This window comes from Rhipicephalus microplus, unplaced genomic scaffold, assembly GCF_043290135.1.
Source record: "Rhipicephalus microplus isolate Deutch F79 unplaced genomic scaffold, USDA_Rmic scaffold_13, whole genome shotgun sequence".
NCBI classification, from domain to species: domain Eukaryota; kingdom Metazoa; phylum Arthropoda; class Arachnida; order Ixodida; family Ixodidae; genus Rhipicephalus; species Rhipicephalus microplus.
The window spans coordinates 9,249,111-9,263,469 of NW_027464586.1; positions in this window are offsets into that span (position 1 = coordinate 9,249,111).

The following is a 14,359-nucleotide window of genomic DNA, read 5'->3' on the forward strand; positions in this document are numbered from 1 at the left end:
GTGGCACATAGCCACTTTACACGCCCGTCTAACTGTCCGTCTGTCTGCCAGTCTGTCTGTCTGTTCGTCCATGCATACGTCCGTGCGTCCATCTGCAGAACACTCAAAGTACCGCCATCTCGCATACCCTGTGGCACATAGCCACTTTACACGTCCGTCTACCTGTCCGTCTGTCTAGCAGTCTGTCTGTCTATGTGTCCGTCCATGTGCCCATTTGAGAACACTCAAAGTACCACCGTCTCGCATACCTTGGGGCACATAGCCACTTTACACGTCTGTCTACCTGTCCGTCTGTCTGCCAGCCTGTCTGTCTGTCCGTCTGTGCGTCCGTCCGTGAGTCCATCTAGAGAACACTCAAAGTACCGCCATCTCGCATACCCTGTGGCACATAGCCACTTTACACGTCCGTCTACCTGTCCGTCTGTCTAGCAGTCTGTCTGTGTCTACGTTCACGCGTCCGTTCGTGCGTCCATCTAGAGAACACTCGAAGTACCACCATTTCGCATACCCTGTGGCACATAGCCACTTTACACGCCCGTCTAACTGTCCGTCTGTCTGCCAGTCTGTCTGTCCATCCATGTGTCCGTCCATGCGTCCATCTAAAGAACACTCAAAGTACCGCCATATCGCATACCTTGGGGCACATAGCCACTTTACACGTCTGTCTACCTGTCCGTCTGTCTGCCAGACTGTCTGTCTGTCCGTCCGTGCGTCCGTCCGTGAGTCCATCTAGAGAACACTCAAAGTACCGCCATCTCGCATACCCTGTGGCACATAGCCACTTTACACGTCCGTCTACCTGTCCGTCTGTCTGCCAGTCTGTCTGTCCGTCCATGTGTCTGTCCGTGCGTCAATCTAGAGAACACTCAAAGTACCGCCATCTCGCATACCCTGTGGCACATAGCCACTTTACACGTCCGTCTACCTGTCCATCTGTTTGCCAGTCTGTCTGTCCGTCCGAGCGTCCGTCCATGCGTCCATCTAGAGAACACTCAAAGTACCGCCATGTCGCATACCTTGTGGCACATAGCCACTCTACACGTCTGTCTACCTGTCCGTCTGTCTGCCAGCCTGTCTGTCTGTCCGTCCGTGCGTCCGTCCGTGAGTCCATCTAGAAAACACTCAAAGTACCGCCATCTCGCATACCCTGTGGCACATAGCCACTTTACACGTCCGTCTACCTGTCCGTCTATCTGCCAGTCTGTCTGTCCGTCCATGTGTCCGTCCGTGCGTCAATCTAGAGAACACTCAAAGTACCGCCATCTCGTATACTCTGTGGCACATAGCCGCTTTACACGTCCGTCTACCCCTCCGTCTGTCTACCAGTCTGTCTGTCTCTCCGTTCATGCGTCCGTTCGTGCGTCCATCTAGAGAACACTCGAAGTACCACCATCTCGCATACCCTGTGGCACATAGCCGCTTTACACGCCCGTCTAACTGTCCATCTGTCTGCCAGTCTGTCTGTCCATCCATGTGTCCGTCCGTGCGTCAATCTAGAGAACACTCAAAGTACCGCCTTCTCGCATACCCTGTGGCACATAGCCTTTTTACATGTCAGTCTACCTGTTCGTCTGTTTGCCAGTCTGTCTGTCTGGTTGTCCGTGCGTCCGTCCATGCGTTCATCTAGAGAACACTCAGAGTACTGCCATCTCGCATACCTAGTGGCGCATAGCCACTTTACACGACCTTCTACCTGTCCGTCTGTCTGCCAGTCTGTCTGTTTGTCCGTCTGTGCGTCCATCTAGAGAACACCTAATGTACCGCCATTTCGCAAACCTTTGGCACATAGCCACTTTACACGTCCGTTTACCTGTCCGTCTGTCTGCCAGTCTGTCTGTCCGTCCATGTGTCCGTCCGTGCGTCAATCTAGAGAACACTCAAAGTACCGCCATCTCGAATACCCTGTGGCACATAGCCACTTTACACGTCCGTCTGCATGTCCGTCTGTCTGCCAGTCTGTCTGTCTCTCCGTCCATGCATCCGTTCGTGCGTCAATCTGGAGAACACTCTGAGTGCAGCCATTTCGCGCGTCGTATACCCTGTGGCATGTGCCCGCTTTACGCGTCTGTCTACCTATATGTCTGTCTGCCAGTCTGTCTGTCTGTTTGTCCATGCGTCCATCCGTGCATCCATCTAGAGTACACTCAAAGTACCGCCATCTCACCTACCCTGTGGCACATAGCCACTTTACACGTCTGTCTACCTGTCCGTCTGTCTGCCAGTCTGTCTGTGTGTCCGTCCGTGCGTGCGTCCGTGCGTCCATCTAGAGAACACTCGAAGTACCACCATCTCGCATACCCTGTGGCACATAGCCACTTTACACGCCCGTCTAACTGTCCGTCTGTCTGCCAGTCTGTCTGTCTGTTCGTCCATGCATACGTCCGTGCGTCCATCTGCAGAACACTCAAAGTACCGCCATCTCGCATACCCTGTGGCACATAGCCACTTTACACGTCCGTCTACCTGTCCGTCTGTCTAGCAGTCTGTCTGTCTATGTGTCCGTCCATGTGCCCATTTGAGAACACTCAAAGTACCACCGTCTCGCATACCTTGGGGCACATAGCCACTTTACACGTCTGTCTACCTGTCCGTCTGTCTGCCAGCCTGTCTGTCTGTCCGTCTGTGCGTCCGTCCGTGAGTCCATCTAGAGAACACTCAAAGTACCGCCATCTCGCATACCCTGTGGCACATAGCCACTTTACACGTCCGTCTACCTGTCCGTCTGTCTAGCAGTCTGTCTGTGTCTACGTTCACGCGTCCGTTCGTGCGTCCATCTAGAGAACACTCGAAGTACCACCATTTCGCATACCCTGTGGCACATAGCCACTTTACACGCCCGTCTAACTGTCCGTCTGTCTGCCAGTCTGTCTGTCCATCCATGTGTCCGTCCATGCGTCCATCTAAAGAACACTCAAAGTACCGCCATATCGCATACCTTGGGGCACATAGCCACTTTACACGTCTGTCTACCTGTCCGTCTGTCTGCCAGACTGTCTGTCTGTCCGTCCGTGCGTCCGTCCGTGAGTCCATCTAGAGAACACTCAAAGTACCGCCATCTCGCATACCCTGTGGCACATAGCCACTTTACACGTCCGTCTACCTGTCCGTCTGTCTGCCAGTCTGTCTGTCCGTCCATGTGTCTGTCCGTGCGTCAATCTAGAGAACACTCAAAGTACCGCCATCTCGTATACCCTGTGGCACATAGCCGCTTTACACGTCCGTATACCTGTCCGTCTGTCTACCAGTCTGTCTGTCTCTCCGTTCATGCGTCCGTTCCTGCGTCCATCTAGAGAACACTCGAAGTACCACCATCTTGCATACCCTGTGGCACATAGCCGCTTTACACGCCCATCTAACTGTCCGTCTGTATGCCAGTCTGTCTGTCCATCCATGTGTCCGTCCGTGCGTCAATCTAGAGAACACTCAAAGTACCGCCATCTCGCATACCCTGTGGCACAAAGCCTTTTTACATGTCCGTCTACCTGTCCATCTGTTTGCCAGTCTGTCTGTCTGGTTGTCCGTGCGTCCGTCCATGCGTCTCTCTAAAGAACACTCGAAGTACTGCCATCTCGCATACCTTGTGGCACATAGCCACTTTACAAGTCTGTCTACCTGTCCGTCTGTCTGCCAGCCTGTCCGTCTGTCCGTCCGTGCGTTCGTCCGTGCGTCCATCTAGAGAACACTCAAAGTACTGCCATCTCGCATACCCTGTGGCAAATAGCCACTTCACACGACCTTCTACCTGTCCGTCTGTCTGCCAGTCTGTCTGTCTCTCTGTCCATGCGTCCGTTCGTGCGTCCATCTAGAGAACACTCGAAGTACCACCATTTCGCATACCCTATGGCACATAGCCGCTTTACACGCCCGTCTAACTGTCCGTCTGTCTGCCAGTCTGTCTGTCCATCCATGTGTCCGTCCATGCGTCCATCTAAAGAACACTCAAAGTACCGCCATATCGCATACCTTGGGGCACATAGCCACTTTACACGTCTGTCTACCTGTCCGTCTGTCTGCCAGACTGTCTGTCTGTCCGTCCGTGCGTCCGTCCGTGAGTCCATCTAGAGAACACTCAAAGTACCGCCATCTCGCATACCCTGTGGCACATAGCCACTTTACACGTCCGTCTACCTGTCCGTCTGTCTGCCAGTCTGTCTGTCCGTCCATGTGTCTGTCCGTGCGTCAATCTAGAGAACACTCAAAGTACCGCCATCTCGTATACCCTGTGGCACATAGCCGCTTTACACGTCCGTATACCTGTCCGTCTGTCTACCAGTCTGTCTGTCTCTCCGTTCATGCGTCCGTTCCTGCGTCCATCTAGAGAACACTCGAAGTACCACCATCTTGCATATCCTGTGGCACATAGCCGCTTTACACGCCCATCTAACTGTCCGTCTGTATGCCAGTCTGTCTGTCCATCCATGTGTCCGTCCGTGCGTCAATCTAGAGAACACTCAAAGTACCGCCATCTCGCATACCCTGTGGCACAAAGCCTTTTTACATGTCCGTCTACCTGTCCATCTGTTTGCCAGTCTGTCTGTCTGGTTGTCCGTGCGTCCGTCCATGCGTCTCTCTAAAGAACACTCGAAGTACTGCCATCTCGCATACCTTGTGGCACATAGCCACTTTACAAGTCTGTCTACCTGTCCGTCTGTCTGCCAGCCTGTCCGTCTGTCCGTCCGTGCGTTCGTCCGTGCGTCCATCTAGAGAACACTCAAAGTACTGCCATCTCGCATACCCTGTGGCAAATAGCCACTTCACACGACCTTCTACCTGTCCGTCTGTCTGCCAGTCTGTCTGTCTCTCTGTCCATGCGTCCGTTCGTGCGTCCATCTAGAGAACACTCAGAGTACTGCCATCTCGCATACCTAGTGGCGCATAGCCACTTTACACGACCTTCTACCTGTCCGTCTGTCTGCCAGTCTGTCTGTTTGTCCGTCTGTGCGTCCATCTAGAGAACACCTAATGTACCGCCATTTCGCAAACCTTTGGCACATAGCCACTTTACACGTCCGTTTACCTGTCCGTCTGTCTGCCAGTCTGTCTGTCCGTCCATGTGTCCGTCCGTGCGTCAATCTAGAGAACACTCAAAGTACCGCCATCTCGAATACCCTGTGGCACATAGCCACTTTACACGTCCGTCTGCCTGTCCGTCTGTCTGCCAGTCTGTCTGTCTCTCCGTCCATGCATCCGTTCGTGCGTCAATCTGGAGAACACTCTGAGTGCAGCCATTTCGCGCGTCGTATACCCTGTGGCATGTGCCCGCTTTACGCGTCTGTCTACCTATATGTCTGTCTGCCAGTCTGTCTGTCTGTTTGTCCATGCGTCCATCCGTGCATCCATCTAGAGTACACTCAAAGTACCGCCATCTCACCTACCCTGTGGCACATAGCCACTTTACACGTCTGTCTACCTGTCCGTCTGTCTGCCAGTCTGTCTGTGTGTCCGTCCGTGCGTGCGTCCGTGCGTCCATCTAGAGAACACTCGAAGTACCACCATCTCGCATACCCTGTGGCACATAGCCACTTTACACGCCCGTCTAACTGTCCGTCTGTCTGCCAGTCTGTCTGTCTGTCCATCCATGTGTCCGTCCGTGCGTCAATCTAGAGAAAACTCAAAGTACCGCCATCTCGCATACCCTGTGGCACATAGCCTTTTTACATGTCCGTCTACCTGTCCGTCTGTTTGCCAGTCTGTCTGTCTGGTTGTCCGTGTGTCCGTCCATGCGTCTCTCTTAAGAACACTCCAAGTACTGTCATCTCGCATACCTTGTGGCACATAGGCACTTTACACGTCTGTCTACCTGTCCGTCTGTCTGCCAGCCAGTCCGTCCGTCCGGCCGTGCGTCCGTCCGGGCGTCCATTTAGAGAACACTCAAAGTACCGCAATCTCGTATACCCTGTGGCACATAGCCGCTTTACACGTCCGTCTACCTGTCCGTCTGTCTACCAGTCTGTCTGTCTCTCCGTTCATGCGTCCGTTCGTGCGTCCATCTAGAGAACACTCGAAGTACCACCATCTCGCATACCCTGTGGCACATAGCCGCTTTACACGCCCGTCTAACTGTCCGTCTGTCTGCCAGTCTGTCTGTCCATCTATGTGTCCGTCCGTGCGTCAATCTAGAGAACACTCAAAGTACCGCCATCTCGCATACCCTGTGGCACATAGCCTTTTTACATGTCCGTCTACCTGTCCATCTGTTTGCCAGTCTGTCTGTCTGTCCGTCTGTGCGTCCGTCCGTGAGTCCATCTAGAGAACACTCAAAGTACCGCCATCTCACATACCCTGTGGCACATAGCCACTTTACACGTCCGTCTACCTGTCCGTCTGTCTAGCAGTCTGTCTGTCTATGTGTCCGTCCATGTGCCCATTTGAGAACACTCAAAGTACCACCGTCTCGCATACCTTGGGGCACATAGCCACTTTACACATCTGTCTACCTGTCCGTCTGTCTGCCAGCCTGTCTGTCTGTCCGTCTGTGCGTCCGTCCGTGAGTCCATCTAGAGAACACTCAAAGTACCGCCATCTCGCATACCCTGTGGCACATAGCCACTTTACACGTCCGTCTACCTGTCCGTCTGTCTAGCAGTCTGTCTGTCTCTACGTTCACGCGTCCGTTCGTGCGTCCATCTAGAGAACACTCGAAGTACCACCATTTCGCATACCCTGTGGCACATAGCCACTTTACACGCCCGTCTAACTGTCCGTCTGTCTGTCCATCCATGTGTCCGTCCATGCGTCCATCTAAAGAACACTCAAAGTACCGCCATATCGCATACCTTGGGGCACATAGCCACTTTACACGTCTGTCTACCTGTCCGTCTGTCTGCCAGACTGTCTGTCTGTCCGTCCGTGCGTCCGTCCGTGAGTCCATCTAGAGAACACTCAAAGTACCGCCATCTCGCATACCCTGTGGCACATAGCCACTTTACACGTCCGTCTACCTGTCCGTCTGTCTGCCAGTCTATCCATCCGTCCATGTGTCCGTCCGTGCGTCAATCTAGAGAACACTCAAAGTACCGCCATCTCGTATACCCTGTGGCACATAGCCGCTTTACACGTCCGTCTACCTGTCCGTCTGTCTACCAGTCTGTCTGTCTCTACGTTCATTCGTCCGTTCGTGCGTCCATCTAGAGAACACTCGAAGTACCACCATCTCGCATACCCTGTGGCACATAGCCACTTTACACGCCCGTCTAACTGTCCGTCTGTCTGCCAGTCTGTCTGTCCATCCATGTGTACGTCCGTGCGTCAATCTAGAGAACACTCAAAGTACCGCCATCTCGCATACCCTGTGGCACATAGCCTTTTTACATGTCCGTCTACCTGTCCATCTGTTTGCCAGTCTGTCTGTCTGGTTGTCCGTGCATCCGTCCATGCGTCTCTCTAAAGAACACTCGAAGTACTGCCATCTCGCACACCTTGTGGCACATAGCCACTTTACAAGTCTGTCTACCTGTCCGTCTGTCTGCCAGTCTGTCCGTCTGTCCGTCCGTGCGTCCATCTAGAGAACACTCAAAGTACTGCCATCTCGCGTACCCTGTGGCACATAGCCACTTCACATGACCTTCTACCTGTCCGTCTGTCTGCCAGTGTGTCTGTCTCTCCGTCCATGCGTCCGTTCGTGCGTCAATCTGGAGAACACTCTGAGTACCTCCATTTCTCGCGTCGTATACCATGTGGCACGTACCCGCTTTACGCGTCTGTCTACCTATATGTCTGTCTGCCAGTCTGTCTGTCTGTTTGTCCATGCGTCCATCCGTGCATCCATCTAGAGAACACTCAAAGTACCGCCATCTATATTTCCCTGTGGCACATAGCCACTTTACACGTCTGTCTACCTGTCCGTCTCTCTGCCAGTCTGTCTGTTCGTCCATGCATCCGTTCGTGCATCCGTCTAGAGAACACTCAAAGTACCGCCATCTCGCATACCCTGTGGTACATAGCCACTTTACACGTCCATCTACCTGTCCGTCTGTCTGCCAGTCTGTCTGTCTGTCCGTCCGTGCGTCCGTCCGTGCGTCCATCTAGAGAACACTCGAAGTACCACCATTTCGCATACCCTGTGGCACATAGACGCTTTACACGCCCGTCTAACTGTCCGTCTGTCTGCCAGTCTGTCTGTCTGTCCATCCATGTGTCCGTCCGTGCGTCAATCTAGAAACACTCAAAGTACCGCCATCTCGCATACCCTGTGGCACATAGCCTTTTTACATATCCGTCTACCTGTCCATCTGTTTGCCAGTATGTCTGGTTGTCCGTGCGTCCGTCCATGCGTCTCTCTTAAGAACACTAAGAGTACTGCCATCTCGCATACCTTGTGGCACATAGCCACTTTACACGTCTGTCTACCTGTCCGTCTGCCTGCCAGCCTATCCGTCTGTCCGTCCGTGCGTGTGTACGTGCGTCCATCTAGAGAACACTCAAAGTACCGCCATCTCGGATACCCTATGGCACATAGCCACTTTACACGTCCGTCTACCTGTCCGTCTGTCTGCAGTCTGTCTGTCCGTCCATGTGTCCATCCGTGCGTCAATTTAGAGAACACTCAAAGTACCGCAATCTCGTATACCCTGTGGCACATAGCCGCTTTACACGTCCGTCTACCTGTCCGTCTGTCTACCAGTCTGTCTGTCTCTCCGTTCATGCGTCCGTTCGTGCGTCCATCTAGAGAACACTCGAAGTACCACCATCTCGCATACCCTGTGGCACATAGCCGCTTTACACGCCCGTCTAACTGTCCGTCTGTCTGTCAGTCTGTCTGTCCATCCATGTGTCCGTCCGTGCATCAATCTAGAGAACACTCAAAGTACCGCCATCTCGCATACCCTGTGGCACATAGCCTTTTTACATGTCCGTCTACCTGTCCATCTGTTTGCCAGTGTGTCTGTCTGTCCGTCCGTGCGTCCGTCCGTGAGTCCATCTAGAGAACACTCAAAGTACCGCCATCTCGCATACCCTGTGGCACATAGCCACTTTACACGTCCGTCTACCTGTCCGTCTGTCTAGCAGTCTGTCTGTCTCTACGTTCACGCGTCCGTTCGTGCGTCCATCTAGAGAACACTCGAAGTACCACCATTTCGCATACCCTGTGGCACATAGCCACTTTACACGCCCGTCTAACTGTCCGTCTGTCTGCCAGTCTGTCTGTCCATCCATGTGTCCGTCCATGCGTCCATCTAAAGAACACTCAAAGTACCGCCATATCGCATACCTTGGGGCACATAGCCACTTTACACGTCTGTCTACCTGTCCGTCTGTCTGCCAGACTGTCTGTCTGTCCGTCCGTGCGTCCATCCGTGAGTCCATCTAGAGAACACTCAAAGTACCGCCATCTCGCATACCCTGTGGCACATAGCCACTTTACACGTCCGTCTACCTGTCCGTCTGTCTGCCAGTCTGTCTGTCCGTCCATGTGTCTGTCCGTGCGTCAATCTAGAGAACACTCAAAGTACCGCCATCTCGTATACCCTGTGGCACATAGCCGCTTTACACGTCCGTATACCTGTCCGTCTGTCTACCAGTCTGTCTGTCTCTCCGTTCATGCGTCCGTTCCTGCGTCCATCTAGAGAACACTCGAAGTACCACCATCTTGCATACCCTGTGGCACATAGCCGCTTTACACGCCCATCTAACTGTCCGTCTGTATGCAAGTCTGTCTGTCCATCCATGTGTCCGTCCGTGCGTCAATCTAGAGAACACTCAAAGTACCGCCATCTCGCATACCCTGTGGCACAAAGCCTTTTTACATGTCCGTCTACCTGTCCATCTGTTTGCCAGTCTGTCTGTCTGGTTGTCCGTGCGTCCGTCCATGCGTCTCTCTAAAGAACACTCGAAGTACTGCCATCTCGCATACCTTGTGGCACATAGCCACTTTACAAGTCTGTCTACCTGTCCGTCTGTCTGCCAGCCTGTCCGTCTGTCCGTCCGTGCGTTCGTCCGTGCGTCCATCTAGAGAACACTCAAAGTACTGCCATCTCGCATACCCTGTGGCAAATAGCCACTTCACACGACCTTCTACCTGTCCGTCTGTCTGCCAGTCTGTCTGTCTCTCTGTCCATGCGTCCGTTCGTGCGTCCATCTAGAGAACACTCGAAGTACCACCATTTCGCATACCCTATGGCACATAGCCGCTTTACACGCCCGTCTAACTGTCCGTCTGTCTGCCAGTCTGTCTGTCCATCCATGTGTCCGTCCGTGCGTCAATCTAGAGAACACTCAAAGTACCGCCATCTTGCATACCCTGTGGCACATAGCCTTTTTACATGTCCGTCTACCTGTCCGTCTGTTTGCCAGTCTGTCTGTCTGGTTGTCCGTGTGTCCGTCCATGCTTCTCTCTAAAGAACACTCAAAGTACCGCCATCTCGTATACCCTGTGGCACATAGCCGCTTTACACGTCCGTCTACCTGTCCGTCTGTCTACCAGTCTGTCTGTCTCTCCGTTCATGCGTCCGTTCGTGCGTCCATCTAGAGAACACTCGAAGTACCACCATCTTGCATACCCTGTGGCACATAGCCGCTTTACACGCCCGTCTAACTGTCCGTCTGTATGCCAGTCTGTCTGTCCATCCATGTGTCCGTCCGTGCGTCAATCTAGAGAACACTCAAAGTACCGCCATCTCGCATACCCTGTGGCACAAAGCCTTTTTACATGTCCGTCTACCTGTCCATCTGTTTGCCAGTCTGTCTGGTTGTCCGTGCGTCCGTCCATGCGTCTCTCTAAAGAACACTCGAAGTACTGCCATCTCGCATACCTTGTGGCACATAGCCACTTTACAAGTCTGTCTACCTGTCCGTCTGTCTGCCAGCCTGTCCGTCTGTCCGTCCGTGCGTTCGTCCGTGCGTCCATCTAGAGAACACTCAAAGTACTGCCATCTCGCATACCCTGTGGCAAATAGCCACTTCACACGACCTTCTACCTGTCCGTCTGTCTGCCAGTCTGTCTGTCTCTCTGTCCATGCGTCCGTTCGTGCGTCCATCTAGAGAACACTCGAAGTACCGCCATTTCGAAAACCTTTGGCACATAGCCACTTTACACGTCCGTTTACCTGTCCGTCTGTCTGCCAGTCTGTCTGTCCGTCCATGTGTCCGTCCGTGCGTCAATCTAGAGAACACTCAAAGTACCGCCATCTCGAATACCCTGTGGCACATAGCCACTTTACACGTCCGTCTGCCTGTCTGTCTGTCTGCCAGTCTGTCTGTCTCTCCGTCCATGCATCCGTTCGTGCGTCAATCTGGAGAACACTCTGAGTGCAGCCATTTCGCGCGTCGTATACCCTGTGGCATGTGCCCGCTTTACGCGTCTGTCTACCTATATGTCTGTCTGCCAGTCTGTCTGTCTGTTTGTCCATGCGTCCATCCGTGCATCCATCTAGAGAACACTCAAAGTACCGCCATCTCACCTACCCTGTAGCACATAACCACTTTACATGTCTGTCTACCTGTCCGTCTGTCTGCCAGTCTGTCTGTGTGTCCATCCGTGCGTGCGTCCGTGCGTCCATCTAGAGAACACTCGAAGTACCACCATCTCGCATACCCTGTGGCACATAGCCACTTTACACGCCCGTCTAACTGTCCGTCTGTCTGCCAGTCTGTCTGTCTGTCCATCCATGTGTCCGTCCGTGCGTCCATCTAGAGAACACTCAAAGTACCGCCATCTCGAATACCCTGTGGCACATAGCTTCTTTACACGTCCGTCTAGCTGTCCGTCTGTCTGCCAGTCTGTCTGTTTCTCCGTACATGCGTCCGTTCGTGCGTGAATCTAGAGAACATTCTGAGTACCACCATTTCGCGCGTCGTATACCCTGTGGCACGTACCCGCTTTACGCGTCCGTCTACCTGTCCGTCTGTCTGCCAGTCTGTCTGTCTGTTTGTCCATGCGTCCATCCGTGCATCCATCTACAGAACACTCAAAGTACCGCCATCTCGCATACCTTGTGGAACATAGCCACTTTACACGTCTATCTACCTGTCCGTCTGTCTGCCAGCCTGTCCGTCTGTCCGTCCGTCCATGCGTCCGTCTGTGCGTCCATCTAGAGAAAACTCAAAGTACCGCCATCTCGCATACCCTGTGGCACATAGCCACTTTGCACGACCTTCTACCTGTCCGTCTGTCTGCCAGTCTGTCTGTTTGTCCGTCTGTGCGTCCATCTAGAGAACACTTAAACTACCGCCATCTCGCATACCCTGTGGCACATAGCCACTTTACACGTCCGTCTACCTGTCCGTCTGTCTGCCAGTCTGTCCGTCTGTCCGTCCATGTGTCCGTCCGGCCGTAAATCTAGAGAACACTCAAAGTACCGCTATTTCACGCGTCGTATGCCCTGTGGCACGTACCCGCTTTACGCGTCCGTCTACCTGTCCGTCTGTCTGCCAGTCCATCTGTCTGTTCGCTATTGCGTCCATCCGTGCATCCATCTTGAGAACAATCAAAGTACCACCATCTCGCATACCCTGTGGCACATAGCCACTTTACACGTCTGCCTGTCCGTCTGTCTGCAATTCAATTTGTCTCTTCGTCCATGCGGTTGTTCGTGCGTCAATCTAGAGATAATTCTGAGTACCGCCATCTCGCGCGTAGTATACCCTGTGGTACATACCCGCTTTACTCATCCATCTACCTCTCCGTTTGTCTGCCTGTCTGTGTGTCTGTTCGTCCATGCATCCATCCGTGCGTCCATCTAGAGAACACTCAAAGTACCACCATCTCGCATCTCCTATACCCTGTGGCAAATACCCCTTTACGCGTCCGTCTACCTGTCCGTCCGTCTGCTAGCCTGTCTGTCTGGCTGTCCGTGCATCCGTCCATGCGTCCATTTAGAGAACACTGAGTACCGCCATCTCGCGCGTCGTATACCCTGTGGCACATACCCGCTTTACGCGTCCGTCTACCTGTCCGTCTGTCTGCCAATCTGTCTGTCTGTTCGTCCATGTGTCTATCCGTGCGTCCATCTGGAGAACACTCGAAGTACCGCCATCTCGCATACCCTGTGGCACATAGCCGCTTTAAACGTCCGTCTACCTGTCCGTCTGTCTGCCATTCTGTCTGTCTGTCCGTCCGTGTGTCCGTTCGTGCGTACATCTGGAGAACACTCGAAGTACCGCCATCTCGCATACCCTGTGGCACATAGCTGCTTTACACGTCCGTCTACCTGTCCGTCTGTCTGCCAGTCTGTCTGTTTGTCCATCTGTGCGTCCATCTAGAGAACACTGAAAGTACCGCCATCTCGCATACCCTGTGGCACATGGCCACTTTACACGTCCGTTTACCTGTCCGTCTGTCTGCAAGTCTGTCTGTCTGTCTGTCCGTCCGCCCGTCCGTCCATGCGTCCATCTAGAGAACACTCAAAGTACCGCCATCTCGCATACTCTATGGCACATAGCCGCTTTACACGTCCCTCTACCTGTCCGTCTGTCTGCAGTCTGTCTGTCTGTCCGTCCGTGCACCCCTCCATGCGTCCATCTAGAGAACACTCAAAGTACCGCCATCTCGCATACCTTGTGGCACATAGCCACTTTACACGTCTGTCTACCTGTCCGTCTGTATGCCAGCCTGTCTGTCTGTCCGTCCGTGCGTCCGTCCGTGAGTCCATCTAGAGAACACACAAAGTACCGCCATCTCGCATACCCTGTGGCACATAGCCACTTTACACGTCCGTCTACCTGTCCGTCTATCTGCCAGTCTGTCTGTCCGTCCATGTGTCTGTCCGTGCGTCAATCTAGAGAACACTCAAAGTACCGCCATCTCGTATACTCTGTGGCACATAGCCGCTTTACACGTCCGTCCACCCCTCCGTCTGTCTACCAGTCTGTCTGTCTCTCCGTTCGTGCGTCCGTCCGTGCGTCAATCTAGAGAACACTCAAAGTACCGCCATCTCGAATACCCTGTGGCACATAGCCACTTTACACGTCCGTCTGCCTGTCCGTCTGTCTGCCAGTCTGTCTGTCTCTCCGTCCATGCATCCGTTCGTGCGTCAATCTGGAGAACACTCTGAGTGCAGCCATTTCGCGCGTCGTATACCCAGTGGCATGTGCCCGCTTTACGCGTCTGTCTACCTATATGTCTGTCTGCCAGTCTGTCTGTCTGTTTGTCCATGCGTCCATCCGTGCATCCATCTAGAGTACACTCAAAGTACCGCCATCTCACCTACCCTGTGGCACATAGCCACTTTACACGTCTGTCTACCTGTCTGTCTGTCTGCCAGTCTGTCTGTGTGTCCGTCCGTGCGTGCGTCCGTGCGTCCATCTAGAGAACACTCGAAGTACCACCATCTCGCATACCCTGTGGCACATAGCCACTTTACACGCCCGTCTAACTGTCCGTCTGTCTGCCAGTGTGTCTGTCTGTCCATCCATGTGTCCG